At 38.8% G+C, this 23,774-nt stretch overlaps 1 protein-coding gene and 1 long non-coding RNA gene across 12 annotated transcripts in view; both read right to left on the bottom strand.

The window, feature by feature from the left end:
- NPAS3 (neuronal PAS domain protein 3) overlaps positions 1-23,774 on the bottom strand; it is a 617,308-nt gene that overhangs the window by 550,582 nt on the left and 42,952 nt on the right. The window lies entirely within an intron of this gene.
- LOC310846159 lies at positions 851-13,175 on the bottom strand. The gene is made up of 3 exons (XR_014565166.1): positions 12,847-13,175; positions 11,618-11,742; positions 851-2,224 (listed from the first exon to the last, which is right to left on the bottom strand). It is a non-coding gene; the product is annotated as an uncharacterized lncRNA (long non-coding RNA).

The raw sequence follows: 23,774 nt of genomic DNA on the forward strand, positions 1-23,774 counted from the left end.
ACTTTATAATGCCAACGGTGATAATTTCAGCATTCATTTTTATATATTAAAATGTTTTCCAAAAGTTCAGTGATGTAGAAGTGGAGTTGAGCTTCTGAAGTCAGGCAAATAATTATCTCGACTTTCCCACATAAGATTTGGACAAAGAGAAATTACTTCCCTGATTGTGCTCACTTTGATTTCAGCCCAGGAACAAGCAAGATAGGAAAAACAAGAAAAGAGGGTGATAGGGCTACAGTGTATATTTTTAAGATCCCTATGTGATGAGGGAAGTGGAAGGAAGCAATGAACTAGTAAAATAATAAATAGTTTGCCACTGACCTCCAGTATGACAATAAAAAACAGCAGGTGGAAACCATCTTGTTTATTCCAAGCTTGTAAACAGCCACTTGCCTGGTCACCAGTGGCAACGAATTCTTTGCTCTAGGCAGCCATGAGGAATCCATTTATAAACTGGCACAGAGAGACATTCCCCCCCCCCCCCGGTAGCCAATTTGTCTCAAAGGACTAAACTAGCAATGTAGGGATAAACAGGGCAGGCTAGTAATTTTTGAGGACTTGCACGCAAGGCTGGTTTATCCCACTGGAGCTTTGGCACTCTGCCTCCTACTGGAACCCCAAGGGGAGTGTGTGCCTTGCATGGCAATTGTCCACACTTTCCTAAGAAAGCCTGTCTCATTCTTTGAAAATCATCAAACAGAAGCATTTATTCATTACTGATATGCCCAAAAATATAGCGCAAATTATTCAGAATATTTGTAACTATAAACTCTGTGAAGCATGGGTGAACAAATAATTTAAAATTAAGGGGATCTGTATGCATCAAAAATTATTTTAATTGCCTTTTTCTGCTTTATTGATTCACATTTTTTTTTAATTTTCCTTCATCAACTTTCAACATGATTCACAAATAAGACACTTAGAAAATGAAGAAATGCTCTCTTTACATCTTTCCAAATGTAATTTACATATAAGAACTAGGTTCCAAAAAACCTGGTCTGTCAGTTTATACTTTCTGGGTAGAAACAGAATGGAAAACATGCACTTAAACATTAGCTTTCTCAATTCAAAAGAATATCAACTGATATCTCTATTAGCTGAAGAGGTTTTGTCTTCCACGCTGCTCTAAAGTAAAACAAGCTAAAGGAAGATGTACAATGAGCAACGCTGAGGAGGAGAATTCTGTTGCTCCAGAGGTAAATATATTCTTTTTCTTTCAGTAAGCCATGATTATTAAAATGTAATGTTGGGGTAGGAACAGCAGAACTTGGGGAATTCTACATCAGCCGTTAGAAAGATAAACATGTTTTAGCCAGAAACAAGGAAGAATGGGCCTGGCTGAGAAACTACCTGAGGCAGGTTTGGAATCTGGGACTAGCCAGGCTGAGTAGCTGGATATGGGAGTAAAGTGAAGGTATGCAAGATGTAAACTGGTTGGGATGAGGTTAAAGTACACTTTAGGCTACATTTTTTTCCAAAAAATATGCAGTCTTTATTTTGGAAACATTTCAAAGGCTTAACTTTCAAACCTTGAAACTATTGAACTGACTAAATAATCCTATGAGCCTCACACTTTATCTTATGTCTCCCTTATTTAATTATGACCACAATAATAGGGAAGGAATTATAACGTACCGCATATTTTTCCATGTATCTTGGTATGTTTTATCTCATTTAATGGTTAGGAAATACATATATAAATCAAAGAATCATAGAATTGTAGAGTAGGAAGGGACCCCAAGGGTCATGTTGATTATAGCTTATCCTATTCAGGTTTTTTAAATTGCACAACAAAGAATACCAGATTGCTAGAAAACGTTTTAGATGAACATTTAAGAGAAAATATCTGCTTGGCTGCTAAGGCACAAGCAGCAGAATTTTTGAAAAAAAGAAAAACTATACAGGTATTCTAACATACACACAGACAAAGAAAGAATATTTCTTCTCATTTTGTATCTTAAGTAAGTTTTAAGTACAGCCATTGCTTGACACAAATTCAACTGCAAGTAGAAACTTTCCAGGTTGACGTGCTGGGGCAGAGGAAGGTCACTTTTTAAAGCACATGCTCTCCTGGGAGGAAAACCTAGAAGGATGCTGTTTGAGCAGCAATTTATACTAGGCACAGTAAGTCATTAGATGACAGTCAACATTGCAGGCCTTTGCCACAAGTCTGCCATGATCCTGTTTCTGCAGCTGTGAGGAGTTATCAGGCAGGAAAATAGTTCTGAAAATGTAACAGGTCAGAAGGAAAAACTCACAATACAGTATTTTCTCTATAAACGTGCAAAATGATTTCTGAAAAATACTGCAACACATTGATACATTAACGAATAGGGCTAAAAAACAAAAAAAAAAAACAGTAATCAAAGCTAATAGGCAAATTCAACAAATACAAAAAATCTTTTTAATAATAAAAAATTGTCAAGATTAACTTGCAACCTATCGATGGCAGAAGTAAGTTACATGTTCCACCAATCAAACAAAATGCATGTAAGTCTCATGCCACTAAATAAAGACATGATCAGGTGAAAGTGATATATAGCTCACCAAAATTCGGTTTCAGAAAGAGCACAGATCACCGTTGATAGACTATCCCTAAGTAACCTGCTATATGGATTACTGTGATGCACTGGTGGGGAGACTGCCCTTGAAGATGACTTAGAAATGTCAATTACTGCAGAAAGCAGCTGCTGGAATTTGAACTGGTCCAGCCAAATAGAATCACTTTGACATTGACAATACTTTTGACTGGGCTTCTGAACCCATTCCAAGATTCCAATGCCTACATTTAAAATCATACATGGTTTGGGACCCTTTGGGAAGGATATGATATATATAAATGATTTGTTAGCTTGACTTTATTACTGCCATGGTGTTTATGACTTAAGTGTGATGGCTGGATCTTATGTTCTATAAATATGAATATTTCATTTAAATGTATATAATATTTTATTATGATTTATAGGTAACCCTCTCCCCTTGGTACTATTGGTGAAGGATGGTCATAGGCATTTAATCAATGAAATGACTAAAGGAGCACCTCTCTCTCTATCACAGCTTGCCTGAACTTTTTTTATGCTGATTATTGTTTTAGTCTATTCTGTCATTAGCTGAATGCATTTGTTTTTGCTGGTGTAGCTTAATAGGTATACTACAGTGGTACATCTAGATACGAATGGGATCTTTTTTGGAGCCCCGTTCGCATCTAGAATTAAACGTAACTAGCGATGGCGCGTCTGCGCACGCGCACGTAGCTTTTCGTCGCTTCTACGCATGATTTCATTTTGAGCGCATGCGCATGCGCACGTGGCAAAACGCGGAAGTAACATGCTCCGTTACCTCCGGGTTACCGAGGAGCGCAACTCGAACGAGCTCAACTCGAAGCGTATTCAACCCGAGGTATAAATGTATATGATTTGCTTGGTTGTTTTATCTTATCCTGCCCTAATATCTATATAGCTAAAGAGTGTGTTACCAATACTTTTGTTAAAAGTTAAATACACAAACTAAAATAAAACAGAAAATATAATATATTAGAGAATAAACATGAGGAAAACAAGTTCAGAATAAAACCCAAAGAAACAAAAAGTTGAATTGTAGCACTTACGAAAAATAAAAAATAAAATCCCCATTGATAAGGACAAATCGTGAAGCTGAGGCTCCAATACTTTGGCCACCTCATGAGAGGAGAAGACTCCCTGGAAAAGACCCTGATGTTGGGAAAGATGGAGGGCACAAGGAGAAGGGGACGACAGAGGACGAGATGGTTGGATAGTGTTCTCGAAGCTACCAGCATGAGTTTGACCAAACTGCGGGAGGCAGTGGAAGACAGGAGTGCCTGGCGTGCTCTGGTCCATGGGGTCATGAAGAGTCGGACACGACTAAACAGTAACAACAAAACAATGAGAACACTTTTAATAAAAATGCACCTGTAGGGTGAATGTGAATGCAGTAAGAAACCTAACAGAGATCTATGAGCCAGGATCCAAATACAGTGGTACCTCGGGCTAAGTATATAATTCATTCGGAGGTCTGTTCTTAACCTGAAACTGTTCTTAACCTGAAGCACCATTTTAGCTAATGGGGCCTCCCGCTGCTGCTGCGCCGCCGGAGCACGATTTCTGTTCTCATCCTGAAGCAAAGTTCTTAACCCAAGGTACTATTTCTGGGGTAGCGGAGTCTGTAACCTGAAGCGTATGTAACCTGAAGCGTATGTAACCCGAGGTACCACTGTACAGTTTTACCTCTGAAGTCTAATGCCTTGCGAGACAAATGTTTAGGCTCCCGAACGCCGCACACCTGGAAGTGATTGTTCCAGTTTGTGGAAGTTCTTTGGAACCTGAACGTCTGACCTGTGCAAGCTTAATACCTGGGTGCTATACAGCAAAGTTTTGCTCAAATTAGACCTACTGAAATTAAGTAACATGACTACAACAGATCCATTAATTTCAAAAAGTCTACTCTTACTTTAGTATCATCCATGGAAACTGGCTTGAAACAGATCATTTTGATTCCAGAACTGTTTGGTTCCAGAGCTAAGATCCTGCCAGGGAAACTCTCCAACTAGCCATGAATGTTTAAGCTTACCCAGAAAGTTCTTCATTGAAATAGGAATATGTGGATTGTCTCCAAAGTTGTGCTACATTAAATAACTTTTAAATGATGGCAGGGAATGCTTTACAAAGTGAAATTTAGCGTACATGGGTATGTGTGAGAATTCTGCAACATGTCAATTTCTCCACAATTACACATGCTCAGAAGCTGTTGTACACATTCCTCATTGTGGGCAGCATTCAACTAAGTCATTGTGGGTGTGGAACAAGTTCCACTTGTGCAATAGTTATTTTCCCTCTCTCCTCCTACTGCATGCCTCCACACCCCCTAAATCTACTCTCAAGGGGTTGGGGAGCCAACAGAACAGGTTTAGGGGTGGCATGGGAGTACAGTGGTGCCCCGCAAGACAAATGCCTCACAAGACGAAAAACCCGCTAGACGAAAGGGTTTTCCGTTTTTCGATGCGCTTCGCAAGACAAATTTCCCGATTGGCTTGCTTCGCAAGACGAAAACGTCTTGCGAGTCTTGCGTTTTTTTCCGCTCCCCCTCTTTTTCTAAGCCGCTAAGCCACTAATAGCCTGTTAGCGGCTAAGCCGCTAAGCTTTTAATAGCCGCTAATAGCGCTAATCCGCTAAGCCGCTAGTAGGGTTGCTTCGCAAGACGAAAAAACCGCTAGACGAAGAGACTCGCGGAACGGATTATTTTCGTCTTGCGAGGCACCACTGTAAGAGGGGGAGAGGAAATCAAATTGCATGATTGGACCTCATTTCCTGCACACATATCCCACTTCTTTAATTCCACTCAGGACAGTATTTTTCCTTATGTTATGCAGGGAAAAAAATACAATGTGAAGGTCATGTATGAATATTTCACCATGCCTTTGGGAAAGAGAAATGCAAGGGTTTAGTTGCTCTTTGTCTAACTTACTAACTGCAGTCAAAGTTTCCAAAGTCTAAGCTACCACCTTCCATCAATGGAGGAAGAGAAAGCAAAGCTCAGGGTTCCAATGAGGAAGCCTAGATTGCTCAACCAAGGCCAGGATTGGCTTTCCTTACATTCCACTATTCCCAGCCCCATTCAGGGCCAAATGTAACAGATAAATTACATTACAAATATCACCAGTTAATGTTTGCCATATAATAAACAAAATGAAAACCTTTCACTTTCAAGATGTGAACACCAAGAACAAAATTCTCATGTCAGGCTTTGCAGAGAGACATGCATGCAAAAACCAAAGGCTTCCTGTACAAAACAAATATTAGAGAAAATACATACACATGCCTACATCAGCAGCACATATGCAGATAACCCCTTAAAATTCATTTCAGGCTTGACTTTCAATATTTTTTTAAGCAGCTGCTTGCATATGTGTAACTTGTTGTCCAGAGTGACAGCTGTATTTTCGCCTGTTTTGACATTGAGTCTGATTTGGGTGAATAGCTCATATCCATTAAAGTGCTTTTACAACACTGAATGACTGCCAGAATACTTCCTGATCAATTTTAAAAGCCAGCTAGCTGTCATCATCTAATCGCAACAGCAGAAAACAAATCTCTGGGGAATAAAACAAGATTTTAAAGCTTTTTTAAAAGCATGATATTAATTCTGAAACCTACGAGCTATTTAAATAAGAATCCAAAGCTGCTGGAGCTATATCTATGTAAAATAAAAATAAAAAAGCAGCAGCAAAGCTTTCAGCACTTTGGAAAAATCTAAATACTTGTTAATACTGCAAGCATCCTAAAATACCTTTTCTAGTCACCATCTTAACAGTACCATTTCCAGAACACATTTCTGTGTTCATCATTAAACTCAAGTTTCTAAAGTTTTTGACAAAACGAGGGCTTCAACTACACACAAGAGAGTCATGTGTGGGTGCATCTCACACATATTTTCATGTGTGCTGGGGAGGAATGTACATAACTCCATCCCATTATAGTTCCCCTTTTCAGCCCTTGCAAACAGCAGCCAATGAATTAAAGCAAGAGCAGCAAATACTTCTGCAATTAGACACCACATTTTTTCAACTACACATTAGCAGAGAGATTCATTTTGGTGGTGCCCAGCTATCTCCTGCAACTTGCAAGTGAATTGCACGTTCGCCTGGTTTGCACATCACGGTATGGCAAACTATGACTTACCAACACAATGCAAACATGTGGGCTCAGAGATGCTTTGCTCATCCCCAGGCTTTTTCACTCCCATGCCATGTTGAGCTAAACCAAAGCTTGGCTTAATGTATTGTCCGAACCCAGCCTTGCAGTTAAGCACTCTTCCCACTAACCACAAGCTTTCATTGGTTTGTTCTTCAGATGGGAACGAGGCCGCTGTGAGTCAATTTTTGTGCTGGTAGTTGATTTCACCGCCAAAAAAAAATAAAAAAAATTTGTTTCACAATACAGGTTTCCAAGGACAATTATAAAGATCAAATTGAATTTATCAAGTTTATTTGCAGCAAAATAGACCTGACAAACAGCACTATGTGTGAGCCAGTGTTGTATAGTGGTTAGAATGCTGTACTAGGACCTGGGAGGCCAGGGTTCAAATCCTGCTCAGTCATGAAGCTCACTGGGTGACCTTGGGGTAGCCACTCTCGGCCTAACATGCTAGCGGAAAGCTAGCGGAATTACTAAACACCATTATCAAAAGTGCCTCATTTATTTGCATAGCCTAAAATGAACACCAGCATCTTCTACAGCATGTCCAGCTGAGAGTCTTTGAAAGCTATCTGTTGCTGCTTAAATGGAATACTCAGGATGAGATAGTCAAATCAGCCATGATAAAATGGGCTCAGGACATTGGATACAACATTATGTTCGAAGACTGGGAAAGGTTATGGACCACTGGAATGAAATTTACGGCATGTAATGCCCTGAAAGAGAATATTATGAAAATGATATATAGGTGGTACATGACCCCAGTCAAACTTGCAAAAATTTACCATCGGTCTGATAATAAATGTTGGAAATGTAAGGAGGCTGAAGGGACATTTTTTCACCTTTGGTGGACTTGTCCAAAAGTGAAGGCCTTCTGGGAAATGATCTACAATGAGTTAAAAAAGGTGTTTAGGTACACCTTTCCCAAGAAACCAGAGGCCTTCCTCCTGGGCATTGTGGACCAAAGGGTGTTAAAGAAGGATAGAATACTTTTTATGTATGCAACTACAGCAGCAAGAATACTTATTGCAAAATATTGGAAGATACAAGATCTTCCCACGCTGGAAGAGTGGCAGACGCAGTTGATGGACTATATGGAACTGGCTGAAATGACTGGCAGAATCCGAGATTTGGGAGAAGAGACAATGGAAGAAGACTGGAAAAAATTTAAGGACTATTTACAAAAACATTATAAGCTGTATGAATGTTAAGAATCTGCATGATTTGGAAAATTTAGCTCCTGCAACTAGATTGAGAAAATAGAAAGTTAAGTTATAAGTAAGAAAAAGTTGAAATTTAAAGCTATTATATGTATTATTTCAAGGTATAAATACTTGACAAAAGGTACTTTAAATTTAGAAGTAAAATATTTTGAAAGTTATAAATAAGACACAAAACAAGGTAATAATTTGCTGATATGTTTTATTGTAAAGAACGCAGGGTGAGGGAGATGTGGGGAAGTTCAGTTAACAATTTAAAAAATGTATTCTGAAAGTTGGATTATTTTTCTTTTTTTCTTTTTTATCCTTTTTTTCTTTTCTGTAAACTGAAAATATAATAAAAAAATTATTTTAAAAAAAATGAAAGCTATCTGGCAAACTCCAGTAGAATTAGCTGAATCAGAGTGTTGGTAACAGAAATACTGCCTAAAATTTAGGGGAATTTCTGTGTTCCCCTAAAAACACTCTACCCGTTTTAAAAAGTGTTAACATTGATGGACTCCAACTAAGTGCTACTCAAAGTAGGCACGCTGAAAATAATGAACCTAAGTTAGTCACATCCTATAGCTTCAATGGGTCTACTCAGAGTAGAATCAGCATTGAATACCAGCTAATATCTTCACAGAATTGTAGAATTGGAAGGAACCACAAGGGTCATCTAGTCTAACCCCAGCAATACAGGAAACACAGCATCTTTATTATTGGAAACATAATCTTATTAACTGGAACATGAATCTCACTGGCATAGAATGTGTAATAAATTTGTACATATGCACAATGGAAGAACTTTTAATATATAATTTGATATATAATAATATTGCAAGTTAATCAACTAATATTTTTGAACTCTCACCGTCACAAACAGATAATATATGTTTGCACAACACAAACAAAAAGTAAACACAAAGACTGGCTGCAATCCACAGAACCTCTATAGACATGTGAAAAGAGCTTCTAAGTGCTCAGTAGGACATTTCCCTTCTATTAAGTAAGACAGCCTTCCTCCACCCCTTCTGGGTAACATCTCTAACTGCTTTTGAAATTCATTCTTATGTGGCTAGATTGGTGTGCCATTTTTTATATCATGGCCTCTTAACTTATCTTTGTTACTAATCTTCTATGCTAATTGTGTCTGATTGTGACTTTAAACTAGTTGCTATCAAGATGGTGCCTTACTAAAATGTGTGCTTGTCATTTTTGCTTTCCCAAAACAGATCTTCCAAAACATATTTGCTTTTCCAAAACAGAAGTTAAAACTACAGGCACACCAACGCTTACAGGAGGATTGCAGTTGCAAGAAGTATTGACTTGTTACTTATTTGTTGCAATAAGTATTGATTTCAATCTTGGAATGCTATGAAAGGGCTTGCATCAATTACACTGTACATCAGGGTCCTGATACAATTTACCTAATAGTTCCTAGGATGCACAGAGCATAACAACCATCTATTATCACACACCTCCCTAACACACAATGACTCCAAGACTTCCTTTCATTTGAACTTTTAAAGGTTATGTGCATATTTTGGTGGGGCATCCTAACCCTATTAAAAAGATAAAATGGAAAGTGTGAGCTAATATTCAACTATCATAATCACCTCTGCTCTAAACTGTCGTGTGTATTTTAATACATTATAAATACGTTAAAAGAGCCCTTAATGACAACAACATGATGGCGGTGAGGTTTCTCTTTTACATTATCTATCTACTCAAACAGAAAATTATTTGGCAACTGTGATAAGGCAGCAAGAGTACAATGACTTTCCTTTAATCGCTCATTAAAATGCTGATTGCCTGTGGAGTGAGCCTGCAGTTATGGTCAAACACCAATTCCTATTGTGTGGGTAACAGCTTGGGCTGTCCTTGGGCTGGGTGGGGTTGAATCACTGCAAAGTAAACAAACATTCTAATGCTGGAAAATACAAATACATGGACTCAATAAAGCCCTTACGTAACTTTTAATTTCGCTGCCTTAGGGAAGCTAATATTGCAGAGCACAAAAGTTCAGAGATAAAGAGACCTACCAGGTGCTGGAATAAACATTTACGGTTTATAGAAGAACAGAACTTGGCACATATGAAATTATTTATTCTAATGTACAAGCTGAGAGGGAAATTAATTTCACATGGCTGTGCTGAAAGGACCATAGGGACACTAAGGGCATTAGCAATATTTCTACCTCTATGTAAGGTATATGTACCGTAACTGCACTTATACAGTCATATTTAGGGGGAATTCTGAGCACTGAAAGCAGATAATCTGACTGATATATCATTGCGGAAACTAGATGAGTTCAACACCCCACTTCTGTTGTTTTGGTTGTGTGAGGCTGAACTTCATACTAGGAATAGATGTCTAAGACCAGCCCCTTTATTTTCTAGGACATTTCCAACTTCCTCTCAGTCCCTCATGGCATGCTTCGAATACTTTCTGCAGTGCACATAAATGATTTTTTGCAATGCAGATCCAAGTAATTGTTGCAAATCTCTTATAGGTTATTACCTAAAAGAAGCTTAACTGTGCAATACCTTCTGCATCTGATTGCCCCTCCCGCCCAGCCGAAGAATAATATGCTCAAACACTTATAATAGCAAGTACATGGGCAATGCAAAGTTGGGCAGGTGCCAAGAGGGCTGCCTGATTCTTGTGTAATAACTACTGTGAACCAGCACCATTATACAAGCACTTAGCAAAAGGTAGGACGTTATTAGCAAAGCTGACCAGTGAACTTTTATTAAGAGAAAGAAGGAAAGCTCAAGTACAGGCAACTCCCAATTTGCATGGGGTTATGTTACGAGGCACTGCACATTTAAGCGCAATCGCTTATATTTGAAACACCATTGAAAAAGTGGTGCAAACACTCCCTAAACCTCTGGGAACCTTCAAAAACCCTTTAAAAAAACGGCAACAACTACCAGACTGGCACGAATAGTGGCAATCATTTCCTCCAAACCTCCTTGCTCAAACTCCCAACTCTCCACAGTCCTCAAAGTTTGGTGCAAAGTTTCATGGGATTGTACTTGCAAAGGCTCATGGGATTGTTTGGTGCTGTTTTTGCCCTTTTTGCTCTTCTAGGGCCATTTTTGCAATTTTTTAATTCACTTCCAGGTGTGACATGATGCACATGGTCACACATCAATTGGACACATGTCAATGGGGAGTTGCCTGTATCGACTTTAATTAACTAAAACCGCAGTTTTCCAACAAACTTTCAATCTGCATGCCATGAATAGAAAATTTTGTTTCTTCGAACTCCGGCTTGTTCACATTCTAAGGAATCAATTCAACCCATAAAGTTAACATGGTATAAGTGAAAACCTCTTAAACACAGAGCATTTTTCATCAGTAAATTCATTCCTTTAAAAGGCAGCGTCCTTCATCAGATACACATTTATGACAGTTTCATCACATAAATGAATGAGAGAAAGGAGTGGGTCGGCTGCGCTCTAGATCAACAGATTTATCCACTAAAACGACGACAAATATGATGCAGTGTTTAAATGCACTATGCTTTTATCACATCCGAAGTAATCAGTTAAGAGGTTTTCATATACAGCGCCATACATGGGATGATCTGAATACATTACAGTTAACAATATATTCTCCTGGGTTATTTATGGTTTATGAAGAACCAATGCTTAGAAAAGTTCAATTAAAAACGACTTCAGTACTCCATCGCCTACTTACATCTGGGGGATTCATAGCACAACATCCAAAAATTGGCTACAGTCAACTTATCAGCTTGTACATGTCACTGACTTCATTTGACCTTTGTGGATAAGCTGCATTCATAATCATCATCCTTTATTTGCCTAGAAGCATAGGTCATCATAAAATGTTAGGAAATATATTGTTTCACAAAATAGGATGCTACAACATAATAAAATTCTATAAAACTGGGGAAGGGTAATATATGTTATAGGCTGGCATGACACAGTTGAACCGATCCCAGAACTGTTAGGTCAATTTGCAGTGCAAATTTGTATCTACAACTCTGGCTGGAAAAATTATAGCTCAAAATTCCTTACAACCTCTGCTCCCTCCTTTCCCCCTGATGTACATGTCCCATGGATTGTTCTTAGTTCTTTGGGGTTTTTTGTTTAATTTTCATGTCCAGATACATTATGGGCATCATAGAGTACACTTTGTAGAAGAATGCCCTGTGCTTCATTGGTATAAACAATAAAACTGAGAAGAATTCACAACCATACTTTAAAACATACGAAAGTTAAAATACTAAAACAGATTAAAATTACTTTAACTTTCTAAGCATCGGGGTAGGATTGTCGAAACAAGAATGTTTTTAGCAGGTGCCGAAAAGAGTACAGTGGTACCTCGGGTTACATACGCTTCAGGTTACAGACTCCGCTACCCCAGAAATAGTACCTTGGGTTAAGAACTTTGCTTCAGGATGAGAACAGAAATCGTGCTCTGGCAGCGTGGCAGTAGCGGGAGGCCCCATTAGGTAAAGTGGTGCTTCAGGTTAAGTACAGTTTCAGGTTAAGAACAGACCTCCGGAACGAATTAAGTATGTAACCAGAGGTACTACTGTACCATGAAGATGCCTGCTTGATCTCAATAGGCAGGGGGTTCCAAAAGGAGCCTAGGTACACCTTTTGTAACATAGGTGTTTTCTGGTATGATTTTTCCCTGTATAGCCATAGAAAAAGAGCTTGATTGAGATGGCTGGAGATATGACACTCCCATAACCCCTTCATTTCTCTGACACATCCACAGAAATGGCAGAACTCCATGCCAGCCCTGACTTGTTACCAGGGCCACTTCAGGACATTTGTTGTCTGAGGTGAGGGACCCGATGGCTCTTCCCCTCATCCCCTATACAGTACAAAAGTCAACCAGACTCGCAGCTGAATCTTATTTTGATCCTGACGATGAGACAACATTCTCCACTTTACCTGAGGGTGGCAGGTTAGCCTAGGGGACACATGGCAGGCCGCATGGTATATACATTTCTGTCTCTGCTCCTCAGCATCTGTTGCCTGAGGTGGCTGCCTAACTTTGCCTTATGGCTTGGCAAACTGCTAAATTGTGTTCATAGAGGTGCTATGAAGGTCTTGTATCAAATTTGCTTGTAATAAGAGGATGGGAGGGGTATTTAATGTTAGAAAACACAGAATCAAAATTCAAAATAACCTTGACAGGTTGGGATGGGATTGGGAAACTACCAATATGATATTCAGCAGAGATGAACATAAAGTCCTGCATTTTGGTATTAAGAATCAAATGTACAAACTTAGGAAGAGGGGAGTTCTGGCTTGGCGGCAGTACAGTGGTACCTCGGGTTACAGACACTTCAGGTTACAGGCTCCACTAACCCAGAAATAGTACCTCGGGTTAATAATAATAATAATAATAATAATAATAATAATAATAATAAATTATTTTATGTATACCCCGCCCACCCCAGCCAAGGCTGTGCTCATGGCAGCTAACAAGCAATAATAAAAACAAGTTGAATGAATACAACTTAAGAACAAGATTAAAATACAGCATTGAAACATTGAAACATTAAAATGCAGCCTCATCGCAGAAGGAGAAAGGAAAAGAGAAAGAGGGGGAGGGAATCAAACTGACTCTAAGCCAAAGGCCAGACTGAACAACTCTGTCTTACAGGTCTTGCGGAAAGAAATCAGATCCTGCAGGGCCATGGTCTCATGAGACAGAGCGTTCCACCAGACCGGAGCCAGTGTTGAAAAAGCCCTGGCTCTGGCTGAGGCTAATCTAACTTCCTTAGGGCCCAGGACCACTAGGGTGTTGCTATTTATGGAACTTAAAGTCCCCCGCGGGCATACCGGGAGAGGCAGTCCTGTAGGTACGAGGGTCCTAGGCCTAGTTAAGAACTTTGCTTCAGGATGAGAACAGAAATCATGCTCTGGTGGCGCAGCAGCAGTGGGAGGCCCCATTAGCTAAAGTGGTGCTTCAGGTTAAGAACAGTTTCAGGTTAAGAATGGACCTCCAGTTCTTAACCCGAGGTACCACTGTATAAGCGAAAAGAACCAGGAGTCTTAGTTGATCAGAAACTGCATACAAACCAGCATCACAACTGGGCTGTTTAGAAGCTAGTGTGATCTTAGGCCACATTAACAGAAGCATAATATCCAGAGAAATAATAGTTCCACTCTATTCTGAACTTATCAGGCCGCATCTGGATTACTCTGTCCCATTCTGAATACCACATTTTAAGAACGACATTGACAAATTGAGTATATTTAGAGCACACCTCTGGAAACCAAGTCCTACAAGGAACGTTTTTAGCTCGAAGATTAAGTTGGGACGCGATAGTAGCTTTCGCCACACAGAATATGGAGTAGACCTCTGTTGTTTCAGAAGGTAGGACTTTCAGGAAAGTAGATTTTTCTTAAGTGTAAGAGCTGTTCAACCTTGGAGCCAACTGCCTTTGCAGGTAGTGGAACCTCTTTGCTGACCAGTCAGTTGCCAAGCATGCTGTAGTTTCATTCTGCATTGTAGATCCTTGCTCTGAGCGGAGTGGAGAGGTGCAATTTTGGCCATCCCTTGGTATGGCACCCTGTATGGCAGTGAAGGTTTTCACTGGTATAGATCCATCTCCACCAGCAGAACAACACTCATGTTGCTTCCCAATGCCCCTCAGCCAGATTTACTGCAGGGTTACACTTGCCTCCCAAATTTTCCTTAAAGTTAGGAAAATAAAATTCTAAAAAAGCTTTGAAAACAGTATGTTACTAGTGCTAACTCCCACCACATATTTATGTTTTTCTCAGACATTTTTTTTCCTGATTTTAAAGTCTACCAAGAAGATATACTGCATGTGATATATACCTCCAGGATCATAATCTTATGTTATAGCAAAATATTTCACTAGATAAGCATACAAAGGAAAAAGTAAAAAATATTTGGTTTACCTCGTTACTATTAAAATATTATTATTAAATAGTTGTTTGCCTATTGGAACACAACTGATTAATTTTCATGTTGTTTACAAGTATATTGTTCCCTAAACATCACAGATTATTAGAAAGTTCAAGACCAAGCTCACTGAAAACAAAAAAAGCGCCAAGTGATCTGTTGGCACCATCTTAGAGCTCTTATGATGATTTCTGTATGGCTTGGGCCAAATAATTGCATATTATAAGCAGGATTGCTCAGCTGGTTGTCAGACAGGTCATATTGATTTGTGGGGTCATATTGATTTTTTAATAATACATCTGCCAAGTCAGACTTTCTAAACAAGGGAGGAAAGGACTTTGCTTTAGAACCAGTTTGTCAGGCCCATAAGAAGAGGTGGGGGTGCGCGCAAAAAGCCTTCCCCAAATTTACAGGTATTTGTACAGTGGGCCAATTCTAAAGACAGAAGAAGGGTTTCACAATATACATATTGCCAGGAGCAACAGAAAAGAAAAAAGCAAAAGAAAGACTTAACGAGCCTATCCTCAAATCCCACTTGCTGAGCCAGATCTCTTGTCTTCTAAAGCACCTTGCACAGAAGGGGGAAATAAGTACACAAAAAACGGTGCTTTTAAAAAATGTATTTATAAAACAGATTAACTGTTCAATAAAAAAGGAATGACAATATAAAGTAACTGTCAATAATAGACAGATAAAATCAGAAAACAAAAAGCATGTTCAATTACTTATCTGGAAAACATTGTTTAATAAACACCTTTAACCGGCATCTAAAACAGTATAGTGAGAGTCCCTTCCTAATGTTAATGGGATACCGCTTCTTATCTTCCACCTGTTCTGCCGTTGAGGACTTCTTGGATCATTCTTTGTCTGGCTCCTCCCCCTTGACCTGTATGCACTGAAAGACTGAAAACCGTAACAGACACATAACAATTTTTGTAAAAGTGCAACCTCCGTAGATCGATGCCAACAGGACTCCACCAGCTAAGCGGTAAGAGGCAAGGGGAGGCAGAGTTGGTGGAACAATAGGAAGGAAAAGATCTTAGTTGGAATCTTATGCTTCCTCAAGGGGTTGGTTATGCCTATATATACCAAAAGGGGTGGTATATATAAAAACACTACCTATGATACTGGTTTGTATTTTTATGTTGTGTACGGCCCTGTGATCTTAAGATATACAAATGTAATAAATAATAATAAAATAACTATAACTGAACATTATCTTAATCATGTGTTAATCAAACAGTAACAATATTGAAACTCTTAAGGCATTGCACTTCCGCACTAGAACACTGTGACTATCATCTCACCACACGATTAACTCAACAGCATCTTACAGCACCTACTTCAAACACACTAAGGACAGTTGCTAGCTGTGAAGATTTCTGGAAGGTGGAAGCTCACCAGGATAATCTGAGCAGTGCTGGCTTTGATCCAGATGTGATTCTAGTGGAGTAGATATGGAATCTGCACTGTTTTCATCAACAGAAACTTTAATCCTTATATGGAACTTACTAGCATCATATGGAATTATATTATATGGGGCTTTGTATTAGTTCCTCTTGCATTTTGCATCCTTTTATAGGACATTATTAGTACACCTATTTAATATTCAGCAATGTTTTATTGTTCACTGGCTTATGTCGGACAGATTTGGGGTGGGGCTGGGGCTGGCTTCAATAACAAGTATCCCACATAGGATACCTACCTGAAAACCGGTAAGTAGTTTTGGCTAAACACTTACAGTATTCTCCCCCCACCCCCACAACCATTTATAGATTTCTCTCCTGAACCTTTTTCTCAAGTACTTTTTTGTACCACCTCTTTTTATATATTTTTCTTCCTGTTAGATCATTCCTGTTTATCATCTCTCTGAAGGAGACGGGCTGAGAAGGAACCATCCTACAGAGACCCTCCTCTGTGTGCACTGTCATGTGTGGTGAGACAAGCATAGCCACAAAAAGGGATTCCTCCGGTATGGGACCTGGTAACTAAAGTTTTTAATTCTTTGTTTTTTCCATTTTTTAATTATCTGTATTATGTTTTATATTCTATTTCTGACACTGCTCAGTTTATTTGTAGAATGGTTGATAAGTTCTTATACAAGCAAGCAAGAAAAGAGACAAACAAACAGTATCTGGAATGTTCTCCACAGGGAAGTTCACCTGGCACCTACTCTGATGTGTTTTCAGGAGGAAGTCACCGGTTCTGGTACCTCATTGCCCTTATAAGAGAACAAGGGAGGCATTCATGGTGAGTTCCGGCACCTCTTTTTCTAAACAAATAGCACTGGTTTTCGGTGCCAGGCAAAAATATTAGTAGGATAGTAATGCTTTTTAAACACTATTTCAAAAATCTTAGGCTAGAACAATTAGAGGGAAGATAGGAAAGAGCGCTAATAATAATAATAATAATAATAATAATAATAATAATTTATATCCCTCCTATCTGGCTGGGTTTTCCCAGCCACCCTGGGCAGCTCCCAACAGAATATTAAAAACACAACAAAACATCAAACATTAAAAACGTCCCTAAGCAGGGCTGCCTTCAGATGTCTTTTAAAAGTCAAGTAGTTGTTTACTTCCTTGACATCTGATGGGAGGGCATTCCACAGAGAGGGCGCCACCCCTGAGAAGGCCCTCTGCCTGGTTCCCTGTGGCTTCACTTCTCGCAGTGAGGCAACCACCAGAAGGCCCTCAGCGCTGGACCTCAGTGTCCGGGCTGGACCATGGGGGTGGAGATGCTCCTTCAGGTATACAGGGCTGAGGCCATTTAGGGCTTTAAAGGTCAGCACCAACACTTTGAATTGTAGGTAGCCAATGGTTCCTTGTGCAGTTTGTACAGCTATAAGGTGCCCTGTGGTACACACTCTACTCCTTCACATATGGTGCTTTTGATCACAGTATTTTGCTGACTTTCCTCATGGGCTTAGCAGAAAACATTCATTATCCTGATACAAATACTGGTTAATTTTTACTATATGCTTCAATTGTTTCAGTGCTGGGTGTGATATATGCTTTGATTTTCCTGAAAAGTCAACATTATTTATGCTTCCATACTATGGAAAACAATTACTGTTTAGGGCAAAGAATCTCTGAAGTGTGCATGTAGCAAATTCTGTGGCCAAATTAAAAAGACACAGTAGATGATCTTGAGGACTTTTTAAGTGCTTTTAAATTAAGAAGAAACTTACTTGTTCTGAAATAAATATTACCAAATTTTAAGAGAGAATAATGTATTGAGATCCAGATCTTGCAGTATGTTGTCACTTAATAGAAACATACTTGAATTCTGGTCACTTCCCTCCTCCCCAAATAATATGTACAAAGAGAAACAAATACTGTATAACAGTACAGTAAATGCAAAGTGGGTGCAAGTAGATAGATACATGTTCTGCAAATTTCTCGTAGCACCATCTCATAGGTCAAAACAAGGTCAATCCCCAATCAGACAGGGATCCTTCATTTCAGCCTGGAATACTTGACAAAATATCCCTTTCAAACCAAATGCCACAATATACTGGGTATCTTACTATAGTCCCTTGTTTCTTCTGGTAAGGAAAAGAATAACTCCAATCTTTTCTCAGCTGCTACAAAGCTTATACAGAGGAAATCCTACTAGGATTTCTTTTAAACTAGAATAACTCACTGAAATATTCAGGGAAAAGAGCTCATGATAACGCTATATTCCTTTCTGAAAGCTTCATTTAGACAACTGCTAGCAGATCCCTTCATGGGCACAGCAAAATCTTAAACTGTCTCTATTTGACTCTGCTTGCCTAAGGCATTAAGTTCAATCCACCATGTCGCACCTCAGTAACTCGACACAGACTAGAAAATTCTTACAGTCAGCTTCCCCAAGGGATTTGTTAAGTTTCACATGCATTTAGTTGTGCAGTTGGCCTGCTCAAATTGATAAACTTGTTGCTCACTGCTTTCTGCTGTACTCCCCCTCCTTTATCACCAAGACAATAAATATGGTGAGGGAAAAGCTGTTACTGTGTTTGAAAAAGGCTCATTCAATTAAAAATTATTGCACAAGCATCACTGTTTCTTCCTCCATTCAAGAGGGGGCAATTTATTTTGTATTTGCGACAAAAATACTACATTTATGAGCCCAGCAAAAGTGAATGGGTGAAACAGAGAGAATGGATTAATGAGTGAATGAACGAATAATAAAGGAAAAGTGCATCAGACAGATTTTTGAGAAGTGGGAATTCCTGTTTTTGTTAGTTTTTTACAATAGCTCTCCAGCTAATGAAGTACTGAATGTTCTGGGGTATATAAACAGGCTGGCAATTTCTAGACCACTGTGGGAAGACATAAAAGCCTCTCACATTAGGTTTGTCTGAACATTATCTCAGGGGAAAACTACATTATATTTAAATATACAGAACTGCATCTTGGACGGGTATTTAATTCTGTTTTTTACTTAAATAAGGGAAAGCAACGTGGATCAGGACTTCATTATACAAAGAGGTTTGAGCATTCCCTAACCACAGTGATCCCACAAAAAAAAACCCCACTCACATTGGTGCCAACGAGAGTTTTTCATTTTTTCCCCTTTTACTATTTGACACTTGGGTGCTTTTATGGGGGAGAATCACTGTAGTCCCAGCCTCAGTTGGCAACCCCATGCTTACTTTTATTGGATTCTTTTAAAATCTCATACAGATCTATACACAATTTATTTAAATGCAGCATATAGCTATTCAGTCAACAGCTGCACCCCACTGGTCTAGGGAACAGAGTTCCTGCTTAGTACCTTCTTGCACACTGTTTCTTCTCACAATATAGAGTAGAAAAGTTAAAACAAAGTGCAGCTATAATTCAGGGAAATGACACTGAGCCAACAAATGCATACATACAAAGCTGGTTCTGATATATTGAATAGTTTGGCACTCAGACGTTCCACTGAATTCATTGGGTTCACTCCCCTGAAAGTGTGTATAGGATTGCAGCCTTCATTTGGAAGCAAGCAGGGTGTGGGGGTGAAGTAACGTGAGAAAGTGTAACATGCTGCTATAATTGCACAGCGAAGTGGGGGAAGTTAATTTTCCGTTTCAAACATTTTTTGGTGATTGTCTTAACTTGCTCTGATCAGATATATACCAATAAAAAATGAGGGATCAGCATTTAGAGACTGTCATCCAGCTCTCAAGGCAGCTGTACAGAAAATCAAACAGGCTCTGGTATCGACAACCACCAATTATTTATTTATTATTTATATCTCTATCCCTATCCCATCTCCCACTCAAAATATGGCCCCCTATGTAACACCACTTAATCCATTTGATTTAAGTTGCCCATCGCTCTTACAGATTTGAAAGGCGGGCACACATTTCCCTTTCTCTTTCATTTCCAATCCCTTTGACTTCAAGATAATTACAGCAAGGCTCAAGTAAAAGATATTGAGGATTTGGGTAATAATAGGGCCATATCTTGGGAGAAGTGCACAGGCTATATAGATTCGTTTTCAGCAAAGGCACTACCACCAACCATTTAAGCTAAGCCATCAAAGATATCCATGCCTCCGACTCTTCATTTCCTCCATGCAGATAATGACGTTACCAAGTTAAAAGAAATAATCCAACTTTGCTCACAAATGTAGGTCTTCTCTAAGAGCTAAGCAACTGCAGCACTAGAAGTTCACTCACCACTGCCTGTAAACCAATAAATGTGAATTATCCAAAGGAAGTTATCTCTCACATTGAATGTATTTTCCCCATTCAAAACCCAAAACACTTAGTCAGACGTGTTACGAACAAAGTACATGCTACTTAAATAGTGAAATCCTCTAAGAGACACATTATATTACACATTGCAAGGGTAATAAATGCTTCATGTAAATTGTGAAGAGGTAGGCAAACTATGCCAGAGCTGGTGTTTCAAAACATTCCAATTCTTACTTTCCAATACATTTCAAATAGCTCTGTCAATGTTTGCTCTTCAAACAGGAGAACCTTTATTTTATGACAAGGAAATTCTCAAACACTGTCTGGAAGCATTCCAAGTCCATTGTTTCACAATGCAGTTAAGACACACTGCTAACTTTCCAAGACCCCCCCGCCTCAACTATGTTTGTAAGTAAGAGTCTTTTAAATGTGTTTCTATGTAATATATAAAGGCTGTATGCAGTGCCGTTGTTTTAAGACTTTTATTAGATGTGCAGTAAGACCTGCACCAGCAGCTGATACTTGCAGGAGGCTGAGGAAAAGACTGGCCATGGCTGCCCTCCCCAACATCTGCCTTTTGCTGCTGCCAGCCTCCTCGAGATAATTAAGGATAATAGGAGCTGGCTTTATGTTATCTAGCCTGCTAAGAGTAGCCCTCCCCTCTGAACTGTATTTAAGCCAGGCTCCTTCGCATGCAAATGCACCAGTAATCAAAAACTTTATTATCAGTTAACAATTGCTTTGTTTTTAATCTATGTACTTAATTTTTTGTAATACTGAATTTATTCTGTGTTTGTTAAATTGTTGATTTTTTTGTCATTTCTGAACTCAACTGACATGCTCCATATTTTGTATAGTTGTATTCTAATGTTTTGCAGTAAGTCACTTTGGACACAGCCCATTATGGAAAAGCAGCATGTAAGTAAACCTAAGCAATCATTAATTAATCAATCAATCAAAATAGAGAAAAACCAAGTCGAAAAATAAACTTAGAAATAACATTAAAACATAAATTATGATAATTGCTTATCAACTTTCAGACAACCAAGTATGATTAGGATAATGTTAGAAGACAAATTTTGATCATAGCACAAGGCATGGTTTTCTTATTAATTTGCCCATAATATTTCTATATTTCTGTTGATTGGATATATTTTTGTAACAAAACATTTTAGCGACCAATAGCGACCGATTAGTATGCATATATGTTTAAGAAATATGATAAACACAATCTGGAAAACTTGAGTTAAATTAATGATTTAAACCAAGTATCTTCATGTGGTGACTAAAATAATGATTTAGATCACATTGACTAGAATAAATCCACTCTGTGCAGTCACCTTGATTAAAATTTATCAACACAATAAAAAGCATAACAATGATTAAAATTTAGTGTTTCACTTAAAAATTTGGCAGCTTGAAACAACTTCACATTTGTGTCTTAGCATACATTTTGGGACAAGATTTGAATGAATGCAAGATTCACGTAGCATGTTTCTCAGTTGTACTTTCTACATCCGTCAAGTAGCGGCAGGCTCATGGCCATAAATCACTGGGAAAGAGAAGGAGGGTGTGTTTCAAAAGCAACAGACATGCAAATTACAAGTTAAAAATCATGTACATCAGTACCACTGAAGCAAATTTGTTACTTTTGCTTAATGTAATTGAGTATGCGTGTTCTACTCTGAACTATTCCACTTCCTCCAGAAATCCGGTGGTTATTGGCAAAGAGCAAAGCATTATCAGCAAGAGAAATATCTGAGTGTATATAGGATGTGTGGCTAGGGAATTATGACTTAAGACCATGAGGGACAAACTAGCAACCATTCAGGTTAACGAACCTTGAATGCAGTACCACAACATAGCAGGAAAGAAATTTTGTTTTAATTAAAGCTAAGATTCACAGGAAGGCACGCTCTAAATGAAATGCTAGATTGTTTAAGGAACCCTGAGCATGTGAATGTAGAGATGAGCAATTCTGCTTAAATGCAACTTAAATGTACATATTACTAGTGTAGAAAAGGCATGCTACACTTTTTCTCTGTCATAACATTAAAAAAAGAAATGTAAATATTATGTAGTTTTGTGCTTCTGTCCTTTCATTTTTTATTTTTTCCACTTATGAATGATAAGCCTGTTTTATCAAATAAATCAGCCACAAGAGAAGAAACCTGGAAAAGTTTTAAGAATGTAATGCAATTCCTCCCCTTTTTGTATTGTTAATTTTAATTATGCATTGTAGAAATAAATACCTAAGTGGCAAGAAAGGTACCAGCAGGCAGCCAGCAAGAAGGCAGAGCAGCAGGAGGGGGAACAACACTTGTACACCTGCTCCGCACACTTTAAATAAATAAGGCAGTCAAGAAAATTTGGCAATTTCTGAATGACATTCACTTTCTGGAGTTTACCTATTTTTTAAGGAAGGACAAAAAAAAATAGGAAAGGAAATGATTGCACAAAAATTGTGAGATTTCCTGGGAACTGATTGCTTTTGAATATCTGGCCACTTAATTTAAGTCACTTGCACAGAATCAGAGTCTTTCTGAAAATGTGGTGCTTTGCTACTCGAGCATTAAAGGATTAAGATGTCCCCCCTCCTCTTTTCTGGAAGCCTAATTTTAAAGTGATGTTTAGTCAGATTAGGCCATGGCATACTGAGAGCGCATATGTGTGTGTGTGTGTGTGTGTATGTATATGTATATATACGAAAGCAAATATGTATATATATATATATATATGCTTTCGTAGATTTTCACGGGTACAGGAATGCAGGTTTTGGTGTCCTCGGGTGTCTTCCCGTGTAAAAGTTGGGGTGTCTAGGCGACGTTTCGACGAGGTCTCACTCGTCATCTTCAGGCTGGTGCTTTCGGCTTCTTGTTACTGGAACAGAGCGGGATCTCAATGTTTGAGTTCCTATAAATACTGTAGAGGGGGTGTGGTGTCTAGCCTCCAATGTTCTGGGCAGAGAGGAAGTTCCCAGGCTAGTGTGCCTTTTCTTCTTTTGTTCCTTAATTACTTGAGAGATACCTTGAGTGATTTCTTGAGTGATATCCTGAGTACCACTTAGGTGGGTCATTAGGTGTGGATTAGTTGCTAAAGTCTTTGTGTCTTGACCTCTTGAACTTTGTGAAGAGTTTTCCTGAGAAGATGGCTGTATTGCACTTAGTTGTGCTTTGGCTTGGCTTCGTGTATAGGGGCGAGCTGTGGTTTTGTGGCTTGTGTCAGCCAGATCTGTGTAGGGATTGCAGGGGGGTGCAGCATCCGGAG

Source organism: Podarcis gaigeae (assembly GCF_964106915.1).
Source record: "Podarcis gaigeae genome assembly, chromosome: 1".
NCBI lineage: Eukaryota > Metazoa > Chordata > Lepidosauria > Squamata > Lacertidae > Podarcis > Podarcis gaigeae.